General features: G+C 40.5%; 1 pseudogene; it reads right to left on the reverse strand.

Moving 5' to 3' along the window:
* Positions 1-2,605: 2,605 nt before the first annotated feature.
* On the reverse strand, positions 2,606-3,447 carry LOC114633421 (annotated as a pseudogene).
* Between the last annotated feature and the right edge of the window lie 13,935 nt (positions 3,448-17,382).

Below are 17,382 nucleotides of genomic sequence, written 5' to 3' on the forward strand. Positions count from 1 at the left end.
AAGGAACACTGAGAGCAGGGAACAGTCTTCGCCAGGGAGGAGCACTCCAACTAGTTAGTAGTCAGCCCTAAGAACATACATACAAGTAACATTACAAGGACTGAGAAGGCTGTATATTTAGGAATATATCTGTGTATTTATCTATAATTAAATTATCTGTATATTTATATGCAATTAGGAAAAAAAGGCTAGAAACAAGAGTGAATCTGAGAGAGCATGGTGAGTGGTGTACATGGTGGGGGCGGGGGTAGGAAAGGAAATATGGAAATCATGTCATCGCATTTTAGTTTCAAACTACTTTTTTATATTTATTTATTTATTTTATTTATGAGTACACTGTCGCTGTCTTTGGACACACCAGAATAGGGCATCCAATCTCATTACGGATGGTTGTGAGCCACCATGTGGTTGCTGGGATTTGAACTCAGGACCTCTGGAAGAGCAGTCAGTGCTCTTAACCGCTGAGCCATCTCTCCAACCCTCAAACTACTTTTTAAAATCATATTAATGAGCCAGGCAGACCAGTACACATCTGTCATACCAGCAATCAGGAGGGGAGCTAGAGCTACACGGTGAGACCTGGGTTTAGAGAAGAGCCGTCACACCGGTGAGGACAATAGCCCTATGAGAGAGCTAACTGGGGAACGTGATATACCCAGGAAGCATTACTGAGGTAACTGGGTAAGGACTGTCTAGCCTGGCCCACAGGCAGCCCAACAGGCTCTAGACACAGAAGACAGCCTCAGAAGCCTGGGGTGAGTGCAAGGAGGCCCAGGGACACAGGCAGGGCACAGACAGCTGTGCCTTCATAATGAAGAAACTTAGTCTCAGCTTCTCTGCAGGATGCTTTTTTAACTCACAAACCTCTGGTAATATGAATGAACAAAGCCACAACAACAAAGGGAAACAAGATATTTCGTGACATAGGCATTAAGAGGTTTGAGAACAGCAGTTAGTCTTAATTTCACATGTGGGCCTTTTCCTGGGTCAGAACACAAAAAGCGATTTTCTAAAGCCTTCTTCCTACGAGTACTCTCTGCTGGCTAGTTTTATCTCAACTTGACCCAAGCTAGAGTCACCAGAGAGGAGGGAGCTTCAGTTGAGAAAATGTTTCCATAAAATCAGGTTGTAGGCAAGCCTGCAGGGCATTATAATTAATGGGGAGGGGCCAGCCCAATCTGGGTGGGGCCACCACAGGCTGATGGTTCTGGGTTCTATAAATAAACAGATTGAGCAAACTAGGAAGCAACACTCCTTCATGGACTTTGCATTGGCTCCTGTCTTAAAGTTCCTGCCCTTCATAAGTTCCTGTCCTGACTTTCTTCAAATATGTACTACAATATAGAAGTATAAACCAATAAACTCTTTCCTCTCCTACATTCTTTTGGTCACAGTGTTTTATCACCGCAATAGTAATCTTAACCTCCTGAGCAGTGCAGACTCTCTCTGGGTTTCATGGACACACAGCACCCACTTCCCCTCGGCTCACAGCTGCAAGTGACAGCCCGTTCCAAGGCTCCTCTAGCTGTTCTACATAAGAAAACACTAGGAATATAAAACTCTAACAGTTTCAGAATCTATCAATTAATGAGAGGAACATTTCAAAATAAACTTTAGAATTCTAAAATGAGTACATCATTTCCCTGTGTTTGAAAAAGTACACAGAATCCCCAAATAATGGAAACTCATCTTGAATTCAAGTGTAACTCATCAAAATCTGCTGGCTACAAGGAGCAACACTGTTTACCTGGCTACCTCAGAGACAGAAATGTGATGAAACCTAGCCTGAACTGTATGACATCCTTGGGGGAAGGAAAGCAGGTAGAGAGAGGAAAATGGAGAAAGAAGACATGAACATTCCTCTCTCTCCCTCTCTCTCTCTCTCTCTCTCTCTCTCTCTCTCTCTCTCTCTCTTTATTTTATTTTATTTTTTGGTTTTTCGAGACAGGGTTTCTCTGTGTAGCCCTGGCTGTCCTGGAACTCACTCTGTAGACCAGGCTGGCCTCAAACTCAGAAATCTGCCTGCCTCTGCCTCTCAAGTGCTGGGATTAAAGGCGTGCGCCACCACCGCCTGGTCATTCCTGTCTGTCTTATCTGTTTGTCTGTCTATCTGTCTATTGACTGGCTTTTGGGGACAGGATTATGTAGCTCTGGCTATCCTGGAATTCACTATATAGACCAGGAAAGCTTTGAACTCACAGAGATACACCTGCCTCCACACTCAGCTCATTCCAGTTTCTTGAGTGAGGCAGATGAGCAGGTGGCCCTGTGCTTCTTCCTTTGATTGGACTAACAGCTCTGTACACCCTCTCCAGCCACAGCCTCAAGGAGCCAAGGGATGGCAGTGAACCCTTCCTAAAGTACTCAGAAAGTGACTGTGTCTGAAACGTGTGTCATGTACTGAGCTTCAGAACAAGCCCAGGGGAGTCCAGTATGCTCTGATTGACCTTGCACACCTTGGAGGGGACAGAACAGCTTCGAGTTTTCTGTACTGTTTATATTAATTTCCCCAGAATTAAAAACTTTAGAATCAAACCACTTTAGCTTATAAAAGACTTTTAAAGACTTGCTTTAGTGCACCTAAAAGCCTTTTTGATGATAGAAATCAACAAAACTCCACCCCACTTTCTCTGATCATAAAATTGTGTTTTTTTAAACTGTTACTTTTTAAATGATGTGAAACTAATGAGAACCGGCTGCTCTTGGCCTCGTTCTCTCTGGAGAAGATGACTCTGTGCTTCACGACCCTCTGTCAGGCCTTGCAGAGATAGGATCGTGGTCCATGTCTCCATCGCACCGGTGCTTGGAGGAAGAGGGCCCTTTTGTGGAGTCTAAGCCTTTCTGCATTAGACTCTGTGTTGTTGCAAAAAGCAGCAGGCAGTACTCAGAGACAAGCCGGCTCTAGGAGCTGAGAGCACTTCTTCAGCGTTAACTCCTGCAGGGACACACTCTCTCCTCCGCTGACTCAGTCCACCCAGTAAAAAGAAGACAGGCTGTCCACAATGAGAAGGCAGAGTTAGGGCTGACTGCAGAGCAGGGCTTCCAGGGAGTGCAGTGTGAGCAGCAATTGCATGCTGCTGCTGCTGCAGTAGGCCAGGAACAGCCTGCCGAGGCAGAGCTTTATGGTCTCCTCGGAGCTCTGAGAAGAGTCTATGCTCAAGAACGGTCACAAGCTGGAGCATGTCAAAGTGGTAATCTGTATCAATAAATAAGACTTCTATTTGCAGTCCACCCTCTGACTTTGGAAGTATACATTGGGCTGTTAAATGATAAAGCATTTCTGTTTTCCCCGTTCCTTCTGGACCATGAAATTCAAGAACATCATCATGCACTGGTGAATCTTCATCAGCAAACAGGTTTGGGTTCTAGTTCTTTCAAGGAGCTTCTGCCTTCAAGTCGGGCAAGGAGCTCTGTCCCGGATTCCGCCCTGCGAAAGTCGCTGCACATCGCCCCGCCAGCTCTTCGGGTTCAACCCGCCCGCCTGCAACGCCATTTAGCAAACGCGCGAGACACAGAGCCAGTCAGAGCAATGGCCCCGTGTGCGCGTGCGCACAGTGCGGGCTCTGGGCCAAAGAGCTCTTCTAGCAGTTTTTGTGTTTCAGATTTCAAAATTAAGTCTTTGATCTACTTAGGGCTAATTGTGGTAGATGTGGGTTTAATTTCATTCTTCCGCATGTGGACATCCAGTCTTCTCAGCACCATTTATTGAAGATACTTTATTTTTTCCACTTGTTTGCCTCTTTGTCAACTAAAAGATGGCTTTAGTTATGATTACTAATATTTGCATCTTTTATTTGTCTACATCTCTGCTTTTGTGCCAGTACCATACTGTTTTTATTATTATAGAACTATATTGTAACTTAATATCTTTGTACTCAAGACTGCTTTGTCTGTCTGGGATCTTTCTTGGTTCTATATGAATTATGAATTTTTTATGCATATGTAAATAATGTTGTAGACAATTTGGATAGGATTGTGCAGGCTCTGTAATTGATTTTTGTAGGATGGCCATTTTCACAAAATTAACTCTACCATTAACACATGATGCCTTTCCATTTTCTAGTGTCTTTATCTCATTCTTCAGAGATTATTAGATTTATTAGAAGGTATTTTCTCATTCTTGAAGTTATTCTAAATGGGAACATGTCTGTGATCTCTTTTCAGGATGTTTTCTGTTGAAAGCTGTGTGGACTACATTTTCTTGAGTCATTAGCCAAAGGGGTCCCATAGACCACCACCACCCTCAAAATATCACCAGCTATTGCCAAGGTTATTGACTAACTTCCACAGCCTGATGTTAAGTTCCTGTTACTGAAGACACGTTTACCTGTATCATTAAAAAATGGAGAAATTGAGCTGGTGCCCAGCTAGAAGCTTTACCCCTAGCATTCATGATGCTGAAAGGTATTTTTCACATTATCAGAGGACAAAGGTAATCATCAGTTATCACTCAGTTACAAATCCCACAGCCTCCATCAATGACCTGCCTGCAACACATATTGGTAGCACAAATATTATAGGACTTTTTAAAAAATGATATCCACTTTTTAAAGACCCATTTCATTAGATGGACACCAGTAAAGTGGCCAGGAACCTGAGACTAAGAGGGTCATGGGTCTTAGGAGAAAACCTTATACTATTGCTCTGTTAAAGGCACATAGCTATAAAATGCCTCTTTTTAAAAGATTTATTTATTTTATGTGAGTACACTTCAGACACACCAGAAGAGGGCAGCAGATCTCATGGTGAGCCACCATGTGGTTGCTGGGAATTGAACTCAGGACTTCTGGAAGAGCAGATGGTGCTCTTAACCACCGAGCCATCTCTCCAGCCCTATAAAATGGCTCTTAATGACATACCACTCTACCCATAAATATCGCTTTGCTCAACCCTCATCAGAGAAGCCTTTCAGTTGATAGTAATTTACTCAGAGACCCACAACTGGACAATGTGCAAAGAGTGAGAGACTTTGGAGCACTCAGCTTGAAATGAGATGTCTTTATCAAGCTCCCCCTCTCAATACTTAAGGTTCTGTGTGGAAGAGGAAGCAGAAAGCTTGCAAAAGTCAAAGGTGATGGACAATTCCAGATGAGCTCAAAGGGATTGTGACAGCATACACAGGACCTGCACAGGTTCAAACCAGACACAATCTCAACACTGAGAAGAGGAAGTAAAACAAATTCCCACCCAAAGCCAGAAAGCTATTTGCAACTGGGGTTGGAAAAAAATCAGTTTTCTCTAATAAAGTGATGTTGAGTGTATCAACCACACTCCAGTGCACGACCCATGCCTAGAAGTAGTTGGCCAACACAGAATGAATCCCTGGTTTTGTGTGCTGAGAGAAGAGAGAGGAGAGGACAGAGACAAAGACAGAGACAGAGGCAGAGACAGAGACAGAGACAAGGAGATGAGAGAACATGAAGTTGGATGGGTAGGGAGGTGAGGAGGATCTGGGAAGAGTTGACAGTGGGGAAATGATGTGATAAAAATATACTGTACAAATTATTTAATAATAATTAAAAAAGGATTCAAGTTATGATCTTACTACTGAAAATAAGAGAAAATAAAAGTAATGGAATATATGTATTCTTGCAGCATTTTGAGGAGAACCCAAATGAGGTTCATTCTATCTGTATTTCCTTTATGGTTAACTGTCTCACTTCAGTTAAGTGATGTGTGCTGACAATTACAAGCTTATTTTTGATCCAACATTGTTTCTTTTGTTATTTTGAGTGACAACTTTAAATGTGTACTAATTGGTTTTCGTTTTTTTCAAAGGATGTCTGCCAAAAAACATGGACAATGCATGTGGTATGGGGGTGGGGATAAAGAGGAAGCAGCTCCACAGATGACTCAAGGACAGAAATCCTGTTTGTACAAGCTTCCTACTCAGGAAAGCAAGATCTCCTATGGCCAATAAAAATCTGCAAGCAGAATATAGACAAGAACTTGCTGTTCTTTTCCTTCCGCCAGGCAGAAGACCTTTGACATACACCAAACTTAGCCAATTAGCTACTCATAAACCACCAATAAAACTTTATCTTTCAACTAAGCTTGGACTCAAGATGCATTGAAGTTAAAGGTTGAAGAAGACAGTAAAAGTCTCATTACTGCCTGCCCTGGTTCTGCTGAAACACGTACATCCTCTTTTTTGGAGATTTTTGAAAACTTAATGTATACAAAGAGATTTCAGCCTTTCTTACTCTCTAGGAGGAGGGAATAAAAACTAAATAGTGTTCAACATTTATTTCATATTATAGTTGTTAAAAATGTAACTTTGAGGTCTTCTGAGAAGAATGACATCTCTCTAGTGCTCCTATCTATAATTTCCTATATAACACGCAACTTATGGTTGTGGGTAAATAGAGATGTTTCCATTCAAGTGTCCATTAAGTCTTAACTAAGGCTTTAGTTGAGTCGTTTTCTTTTGTCAATTCCAGTGGGAGAGTTTGTAAAAGAGATTCTACTCATTGTGTAAGCCTCAATTCACGTTGGTTCTTTTCTACTGATATTATAAGTTTATATATTTGGCATCTTTCCTTATTTTTCTCTAAAATATCAGTGGCCACACTGTCTATGTAAAACAATGCCATGAGTTGTCTTCATGTTTCATCATATGGTATAATGCTTTGTACAGAATTTAAAATCATTGTATGAAGGAATTTACAAGAGATTAAGTGTGAAAAGTACTTTTTAAATTTTGCTTTTGCTCATTCTGACAGGTCTATCCACTACCACGATACTCTGAAGACCATTGTTTTGGTGGACTCATTTCCCAGGAAATTATGTAAGCCCAGGAATGATGTATTCTATTCATTGCCCTTACCATTCTCTCCATCATTCTGATTTAGCTGCTTTAACAGTGCAGTCAACGTTTGGAGACACTAGGTGGCAGTGCTTTGCAGACTGGGTGCAAATTTTTCCATAAGGTTTGATATGCTCTGAACACTGTTCAATATAGGGTGCTATTTTTCTGATAGTATTCACTATTACCCACAGTGATGCACTTGTAAAAAAATTTATTCCTGATCCATAAATTGTATACTCTTTTTGTGTAGAGACTTTAGTTGCCACAAATAGAATTCTTCTACTTAGAAACACCACAACTTTTCAATTTAAATGGAAGTTAAAAGTGTGATTCAGCCACTTTAGACTCCTTGTCACTGTACTGACTTGTAGAATTGGGTTATGAGAAATTGGATTACTATTCCACAATATAGGTAAAGTACATCTGGAATGTAAGAGATCCCTTATTGATCTGTGCTGTGATTGAATTCAATTTACACTTCCAGCAACACAATCAAGGCAAAATTAATAATAGGCTAGATACTTCAAGAATGATGGATTGGTTCATATCAAAAGGTAAAGAGCCATGGCCAGCTGGGGTACACACTGAAGACCCAGAAAATTTGGAATAGGTAATAAAAGAAGGTAGTTATAATCCCATATGACCACAGACAGAAATAAAAAATAAAATTGTCATATTTCCTCCTAAGCTTGGAATGAATGCTTTGTGTGTATATCTCATTCCCTTATCAGGTAACTTAATACAACCAACCTTACAACATAGCATCCGAGTGCTGTTAAATAAGTTTATGTCATATAAATTAAGTTACAGGATATCAAGGAAAATGAACTTGACTTTTTCATCAGCATATTTTCAGCTTTGTACCAGATAGTTGTGTCACACTGGAGAGAATTGGGAGCATGGATTTTCTTTTTCTATTACATTTTTTTTAATGAATCATAAAATTTATTTCAAAATGTAAACATCACTAGACATGCATACACGTTAAAACAATAACATTTACAACTTCATTATTTTTTCTTTTACATAGGACATTACAATATAGAGAGTCTATCTATGCCTTACAAAATACATAACAAAGTTTTATCTGAGCAAGCCAAGGTCAGATTGGGAACTGCACAACTGTAATACTTCACTGTAGTGATCCAGGAAAGACAGAACATGGCCTTTGGAAGCATGTTGGGAGCTAGATACTTTTTTTAAATGTTCCTATGGGAAAAGGAAACTAGGAATTTGATGGAAATGGCCTTGGACTAGTTTCCTTTTGAAAATTTTTTTATTTATTTCAGTACAATGAAGCTGTTTTCAGACATAACAGAAGAGGGCATCGGATCCCATTACAGATGGTTGTGAGCCACCATGTGCTTGCTTGGAATTGAACTCAGGGCCTCTGGAAGAACAGTCAGTGCTCTTTTCTTTTTGAAATTAATTTTTTATTGGATATTTTATTTACATCTCAGATATCATCTCCTTTCCCCATTCCCCCCGACCCAGAAACTCCCTATCCCATTCCCCTCCTCCTGCTTCTATGAGGATGTGCCCCCATCCACCCACTCCCACCTCCCCGCCCTCAAATTCTCCCACACTGGGGCATCCAGCCTTCATGGGACCAAGGACCTCCTCTCCCACCTATGCCCAACAAGGCCATCCTCCCCTACAGATACAGCTGGAGCCATGGGTCCCTCCCTATGTGCTCCCAGGCTGGTGGATTAGACTCTCTAGTTGGTTGGTATTGTTGCTCTTCTCATGGGGCCACAAACCTTTTCAGCTCCTTTAGTCTTCTCTCTAACTTTTCCAGTTCAATGGTTAGCTGTGAGCATCTGCCTCTGTATATTTCAGGCCCTGGGAGACCTCTAAGGAGACAGATATGTCAGGCTCCTGTCAGCATGCATTTCCTGGCATCCACACCAGTATCTGCCTTTGGTGACTGTACATGAACCAGTCAGTGCTCTTAACCTCTGAGCCATCTCTCCAGCCTCAGTATGGATTGTCTTTATTTGAAGATTAAATATGTTTAGGGAGATCTTACGGGTACCACATTTACAAAGGGTAGATTTGTGATGGGCAGTTATATGCATAACTGACTGGACCATGGGGAGCCCAAATATTATTCAAAAAACATTCTGGATGTTTACACGAGGGTGCTTTGGGATGAGATCATCATCTAAATCATCAGACAGACTAAAGCATACTGCCCTAACCAAGATTCAGGAAATGGAAACAATGGAAGTGTCCCTCAAATGATAGATACAAATATCATACAGATAAACAATGAAATGTTATTTAGCCATAGAAGGGGAATGAAATTCTGCCATTTTGGATAACACGCATGGAACTGGAGATCAGTATGTTACATGATATACAGGCACAGAAAGTCGAGTGTTACACACAAACCAGCTCAAACAGATGGAACTTAGACAAGCTAAAGATAACACAACGACTACTAAAGCCTAGGGGAAAAGTGGAACTCAAGAGTTAACAAATGCCTGACTAGTGGGCACGAATCATATATAGATAGGAAACAAAAATATTTTGAGGTTACTATAGAACACCATGTGATTAAAGAAAATCAATGTGCTTCATGCATTTCAAAAATCTAGAAGAAAGGATTTTGAAAGTTTTAATCAAGTACTAATGAATATTTGAAATAATGTTTAACATGTGTTAAACATTGTAAAATATATAATAATGTATATATTATACATATTATATATATTGAACACTATATGGAACCTCACTAATATGTACTATTCTTGTGTTTGAAGAATCAGTTTAAATTTTAAAAGCAGAGATCTGCCTCTGCTGCAGCCTCCACTTCTCTTCCCAGCCTGCCCCCATCTACCTGGAACACAGTCTTTTGCTGCAGACCCAGGGTCCCCCTTGTTCTTTCTTGCCACCCACCTCAACCACTCTTGCTAGATGTAGTCTATTCCTTTGTGATCCATAGAACTAATTGCTTTCTACCAGGGACCCTCCAGCCACCATAATCAGACAAGAAATCGCTCTCTTTGCTCTAGGAGACCCCTACTCTGGCCACAGCTGCGTGTTTTAGTCCCTCCTCCCATTTCTATTTCCATTCCATTTGGACCTGTCCCAGTCAATGGCTGAATCCAGGACATCAGTAGTTCTGCCTTTGCCATCTTTTGTGGAATCAGACCCAAAGTTCTACTTAAGAGACCTCCAAAGTCAGTTCCCCCTTCCCTACCTGCTAGTCTATTACCTACTCCAAGGATCCCTGGAGTTTCAACCTTCAAACCCAGAGTGGCCCTAAGACTAAAAACCAAGCATCATTCTTCTTCTGGTTTCAACCTGTCAGATTGAGGTAACAGCAACCAAAAATTAGAACACCCAGAAGTTAGCATCTAAAACATATAAAGAACTAAAAACCATAGAAATCAAGAAAACAAGAAAACCAAATAAAAAATGGGGCATAGAACTAAACAGAGAGTTCACAAAACACGAAACCCAAATGTCTGAGAAACACACCAGATAGAATGGCCAAGATCAATAATATAAATTACAGTTTGTGCTGGAAAGGATGTGGGGAAAGGGGCACACTTATCCATTGCTGGTGGGAGTCCAAACCTGTACAGCCACTATGGAAATCAGGGTGATAGTTCCTCAGAAATCTAGGAATTGATCTACCTCAACATTCAAAGAACTCAACATTCCAGTCCACAGACACTAGCACAGCCACGGTGCATTGCTGCTCTCTTCACAATAATTGGGAAGTAGAGACAACCTGAATATCCTTGAAGTGATGAATGGTTAATGAAAATGTGCATATACACCACGGAATACTATTTTAGCTGTAAGGAAAAACAAAACCACGACATTTGCAGATGAGTAAATATAACTAGAAAAGATTGTGTTGTGCGAGGTAACTCAGACCCAGAAAGAAAAAATGTCTCATGTTTTCTCTCGTTGGATGCTCCTGGCTCCAAATCCACAGCTGTGCTTATAGAGCCTGGAGTAACAAAGAAATCAGGAAAGTAAATAGCGATGATTGACAGGCTAAGGGAGTTGGGGAACATCAGAGAGGCAATAATAGGATCCGAGCGATCTGATGGGGGAAATGGGAAAAAAAGGATGTCCTTAGAGAACAGGAAGGAGTTAAACGCAGAAGGAAGGAGGAGATAAAATACAAATAATCATGTATAAAAAAGCCAGAGGAATCATACTATTAACTTTTTACCTTTAAAAGCCTGTAATGTACATAATACTGTGTATAAATATATATACACATATACAGTTTTAATGAACTTTTCTCATCTGGGCTGATGGTGCTCTCTCCAAGAGCCAAAGGCCACCTAACAAAATCCCCAATACTGAACAAGTGAAGCCCTCTTTTGAGTTGTTGGCCAGGGTTGTGCAAGAGACTCCCAAAACATAGCCTATTGCTGTTTCCTTCAGTTGCCTCCCAGAGGTGGAAGGAAAGTCCCTATTGCCAAAGGCACAATGCGATTTAGAAACAGGGCTAATGAATCCCTGGAACTGACCTGAATGTTCCCTTCTAGAGGACCAGCTTTCAGGAAACCAGAACTATGGGCAAATGAGGAAAGCTAGTAGCAGGAGGGTGGTCTTCACCAGAAAAGAGCACACCAATTGGTTGTCCAGTGCCAAATGGCCAGCTCTGAATAAAATACATACAAGTAACATTATACAGGCTGGACAAGTTATATTTAGGAGTGTGCGTGTATGTGTGTGTATATGTAAATATATATGTATACATACATACATATATACATATATATGCATGCAGTAACAATGAAAGAAGAAGCCATGAAATTGAAGGATAGTCAGAAGGGTATATTGGAGAAAGACTAGGGAGAGCTATTATAATCATGATCTTAAAAATTAAGAAACAACAGTAAAACGATTATAGAAAAGTATTACGTCTTGAGTCTGGAGAGATCACTCCAAGGCTTAGAGTTCTGGCTGTTCTGACTGAAGACCCACGTTCAATTCTCAGTGCCCATACGGCGGCTTGGGTATGTTACCTTGGGTAACACCAGTCCTTGAGGATCCAATGCCCCCTGGTGGCCTGCAGGCTCACTGCATGAATCTGGTGCACAGACACACATGCAAGGAAAGCACACAAAACATATAAACTGAAAAAATGGAAATTACTAAAGAGGAATGGACCCCATTTTGTCAGAGATATTTATTTTTAAAGAGACTCTTGAATAATTTAATGTTATAATACCATCCTTTAAATTCTTTAAGTTTTTTTACCCTTCAACAAAGTTAAGTTTCACTGTCACATTCACACACACGTATCATGTATACGTATATGTATATATAGTTCCTCTTATACACACACACATATGTACACACATGCGCGCGCATGTGTGTGTGTGTACATGAGAGGGGAGAGAAGGTCTAAATGGGGAGTAATAGAATATATATATACATATACATATATATATTCCATTTAGCTATGAAATTAAAGGAGAGCAGAAGGGGTATATTGGAGGATTTGAAGATCCCCGAGTATGCCATTTAGACATCTTCTCCCCTCTCATAGTCTCCTTTCTACTTTCATGCTCTTTACACCCACCCCCCCACCTCCCACACACATTCCCAGTGTTTGTATGTGTGTGTGTGTATGTGCATGTGTTTAAATCTAGATTCTGAATATGAAAAAATATTATTTTTTTCTCTCTGAATCTGGCTTTTTCACTATAAACAGTAAGTAAATGCATCTCTAAGTTGGCTTGAATTCAAAAGCTTCAGTAGGAAGTCTTTTATTCTAGGAATAGACACCAAACACAATAAAATTTAGATAGGATACAACTGTATAATAATTTTCTAGTTGGTGCAAGTAAAAGAAAGCTCTTTTCCTTTCCTGATCACCACCAATATTCTTAAAATGTATAAGAGATAAGTTCATCTGTAGGGATTCATTAATCACCATCTTCTCAGCAAAGCCAAGGTGACTTTTTAATTTCTCCCACAGTTCTGGCAGTTATCCATGTACACTCATTGCTTTCTCACATGAGCAAGTCCCTCTATTAATTTGTTTTAGGGAATGCTGTTTGGTTGGCACAGACTGCTTTCCCAATATTCTTGAAACAGTTTCAACACAAGACTGTATGCTCAATAACAAGCTACAGTAATAAGTGTAATAACCATGTGTCAACAGTAATTCAGTAGTTTGTGTGTGGAGCTGTCAGCTCCTCTTGCCAATTTTCTGCATGCTATTAGATTTGTTCATCCTGACAAATGTGTCTGCCAGCTAACACAGTGTACTTTAGCTAAGAGACTAAAAGCTTTTCATTTAAAAATCCATTTGAGATTCTTTGTTTTTATTAGTCTGTGACTCATACCATATACCAGGTGTCCTTGGTAACGACAGCCATGTTCTGGCTTCATTCCCTCTGAAAAAATCAGAATTTGCATGCTGATGAACACTGATTTCATCATCAAGGAGCACTTTAACTTTTTCTGCTTCCAATTACCATCCCCTTTTTTTGTTTCCCTTCTCTTTTATTTGTCTCTCCCCAGTACCTACTGGTCCGTTTCTTTTCTGCAAATTACCATGTCTTTTTCTGTGTGTCTTTGCTTTCCAATCAATGACAGATTCTCTGAAGTTTTCATATAATATTTGCAACACGGTATTACAAACATGCCCCTTTGCAAGAGTAGGCAAAGTGCTCTTCAGTCAGTTTCCTTCTGCCCCTAAAAATGAGAAATTGACAGCTGCCAGGAAGAAATTCTGGTTGTGTGAAACTTTAAATGTCCTAATTGTCAATCTTTACCTTCAGTGCAAGAATGGATCCAATCACAGATGGAAGGTATCTTATGGACTTTAATCAGCTGTAACTGTTGATTTTCAAAGACAGTCTTAATTAATGACTACACAACAGCTGAATTTTAAAGTGTGTATGTGGTTTATCCCTGAGGGATGAAGAACCCAGTGATGTTGTGTGGAGAGATAAGTTTTAAAAGTGTTGTGGGAGAGAATAACAGCTCATCAAGTTGTGAATTCTTGTTCATAATAGGACATTCAAAATTCTTGTCATTAGCTACAGGAAACCTGTTTAGAGACATTTTCTTCGTACTGCTTTAGGGAAGCTTATCTCTCGGGTTTTGTTTGTTTGTTTGTTTGTTTTGTTTTTAGGATAAGAACTGGTTTATTTATTTTTATATGGGGAACTGACAGAGAAATTCACACATAGTCTAGTGAGAAATAGCAGCAATGTTTTCCAAAGTCAGGACTAGGGATGTGTGTAGAGGAAAGGAGAAGACACAGGGACTACCACAAGCATCAAGAAGATTCTGAAGCTTCTAATTCTCCTGTGCATTCAGCCATTTACCTGGATAAGGAAAATATGGCTATCACCAATGGTTATGATGTTCCTAAAGTCAGATGAAGATTAGATATGAGGTCATTTGAATCAGAACCATATCTTCCAAAATAAACTTAAACCTAAACCTCTTACATAGAAGTCACTTATCATCTATTCACAGAAAGGAGATGAATACCACATTTGCTACAGAAAATCCTGTTTAAATTCACTTTCCAGTGTTTTCACAAACCTAAAAAGAAATGGAAGTTTATTGAAACCTCTTTGACCACTAGCCAAATGTGGCTAGGTAGAGAGAATTTCAGATTACATGAAGGGCTGTAAAAAGCAAACATTATAATCATGCACTTGCAACAGCTGAGGATAGCTGCAGTGGAGCTTCAGAAGAATGCACCTATCTGCAGTCAGAAATGGATGGACGAGGAGCTTAGGGGTCTTTCTGACTTACTGCTGAACTATTTGCTACTGATATAATCAGGGAGAGAGGGAATAATTGTTTTCAGTAGTGTACCTTGTGTTTGCCCCGTCAGGTTCCACTGAGTAGTTCATATCCAATGGTCATACAGATATCCCTGGTAAAACTACATGGATCACAAAACCAAACCAAAAGCTATGAACCATGGAAATGTACAGATAGAAGCAAGGGAGACTGATAGGAATGGGAGGACAATATGAGAGGGTAGATGGGGGACAAAGTAATAAGAACACATTATATTATATACATGTATGAAAATGTCAGGTAACAAAATTAATTGTTAAAAAAATGCAAACCTATAGTTATAGTTTACCTCTGTAAATACTGTTCTTGAATCATGATAGCATATGCTAATTTAATATATAAGCTTGTAATCTCTGTCTTGTTTTCTCAGCCTGGGTTGAATGATGGCCTTGAACTCTTTGTCCTCCTGTCTACATCCACTTTCCAAGTACTGAGATCATACGAGTGTGCCACCGAACCTGACTTTTTATTGCTCATAGCTAATTGATTTTGATTCCTGGACAATGCTTTCAAACAGAGCCGTTGCCAAGTCAAATCTTAGCTTCTTCTTGGAGCAAATTAAGGTCCTCTCTCACAAGTCTGTCTCATTTTATAAAAGTACCAACTAGGTTAGTCTTATAAATTATAACCTAAAAGGTGAGTGCTGATGTTTGTGTGAGCGAGACCTGAACTGAAGAAGCATCTTGAAATATAAGCACAAAGACATCTGGACCTGAAGTGCTTTCCTTTCTCAGTAAACCACCAATGTAGTGGCAGGCATAGGCATTGCTTCAAATATTCCAGCTGGAAAAAAAAAGAATATTCCAGCTGAGTTCAAAGCTAGGGTCATCCTTTTCAACCAAAATGTATTGCCTATTTGGTATGCATGAATGCCTCTTAAAGCTTTTAATAGCAAATGCAAGAGAAAGGATTGTTGCCATGGTGAATTTTCAATAATCTCTTGTTCATTCCTTCTGCTTTTTTTTAAACAGGGATCTTTCTTACTTAGTACTGTCAATTGACTGAAAAACTTAGAAAAGTTCTGATTTTGGTCTATAGCCAGCCAAAAATATGAAATATAGGCATTATAAAAGCAATCACACTAAAACATTTAAATATCATAAAACTGTTGATCTGCCACATGGAAGAGACACCAAAGGAAACATAATAAACAAATGCAATGTGGGATCTTGGAATACACAAATGTAGAAAGACGCAAATGCCAAAACTAAAAAACCAAAATGCCCTACACTCTAAGAGTCAGATCCTAACCACTTAGAATGGTTCCCAAACTTTCTAATGCTGTGGCCCTTTAATACAGTACCATAAAATTATTGTGTAGTATAACTGTAGTTTTGCCACTGTTATGAGTCATAATGTAAATATCTGATATTCAGGATATCTGATATGTGACCCCCAAATGGGTCAGGAAGCACAGGTTGAGAACCACTAGTAGAATGTAACACAGTGACTTACAGTGGTGACTTCTACAATGGCTAATTGGTGTCTTCTACAAATAATTGGAGCTTAACTCTTAACTATCCCTGGTATTTTATACAAATTGCATAGTCTCGGAAAGTACAAATGGTGCTATCGAATTTTCTTTTTTTTTTTTTTTTTTTTTTTTTGGTTTTTCGAGACAGGGTTTCTCTGTGTAGCCCGGGCTGTCCTGGAACTCACTCTGTAGACCAGGCTGGCCTCGAACTCAGAAATCCGCCTGCCTCTGCCTCCCAAGTGCTGGGATTAAAGGCGTACGCCACCACCGCCCGGCCTGCTATCGAATTTTCTGATCAGCAACATGGTGTGCTGCATTCTCCTTAGCTATTTAAACACAACTCTCTACAGATGCTCTGTGTGGCAAGGCTAGGTAACTTATCTTAACTCCATTCTATCTCAAGGGCTCGCGTCCACTTGCTAGCTCACTCATTTGCTCTTGCTCTCTCACTATCTCATTCTCTCTGCCTCAAACTTTGCCCACAGTGTGTATTCTTCATCAAAATGTTCATATCATGAGCATGGGAGATGCTACCATTCATCTCCCATGTAAAGAGAAGTACCCTTCTCCCCCATCCCCACCTGCAGCAGACGTGGCCCTGGGATCATGAGAAAACAAGAGCTGGTTCTGCCCCTCACCTGCTGCAGCACTCATAAGAGCAGGCCCTGCACCTTGTCTGGACAGCACAGTAAGAGGTGAACCTGATGGTGAGACCACAGATGAGCTGGCCCCAGAGGGTGAGAACTGGCCCTGAAACTTGTTTGCCATGAAGCAGCATGGGTGAGGGAGAGATGCACTCCCCTACCCTTGACTCTTGCCAGATGCACTCCTCTACCCTTGACCCCTGTGGCAGATGGGAAAAAGGGCCCTGAGGTCATGAGAACAGGAGAACTGTCCCTGCCCATCAACTGCTTCAGCACTTGGGACAGCTGGTCCACTACCTCACTGGGGCAGCACAGTAAACCTGGTCTGGGGACTAACCAGCTCAGATATCTCCCGGGCCCAGATCCGGGGCTTTTACTTGGCCCACTCCAGCATCTATTCCATTGGTGAACTGTTGGAGTGCATGAATGGGACAGCCCTAGAAACCCAAAACTACAGGATCTCCATGACAAAGGACAACAACAGGATATCCGAGAGGAGTCCCAGTGAGGATCCTGTATTGATAGTGTAGCAGAAGCCAGAGGCCTTGTACAAGACCAATGACTCACTGCAATGAACACTTGCAAGCAAAGAAGTGTGGACAAAAGCCATATATACTGTGAGACACACTGTGACACACTACAACTTC

This window comes from Grammomys surdaster, unplaced genomic scaffold (genome assembly GCF_004785775.1).
Source record: "Grammomys surdaster isolate TR1022 unplaced genomic scaffold, NIH_TR_1.0 654, whole genome shotgun sequence".
NCBI lineage: Eukaryota > Metazoa > Chordata > Mammalia > Rodentia > Muridae > Grammomys > Grammomys surdaster.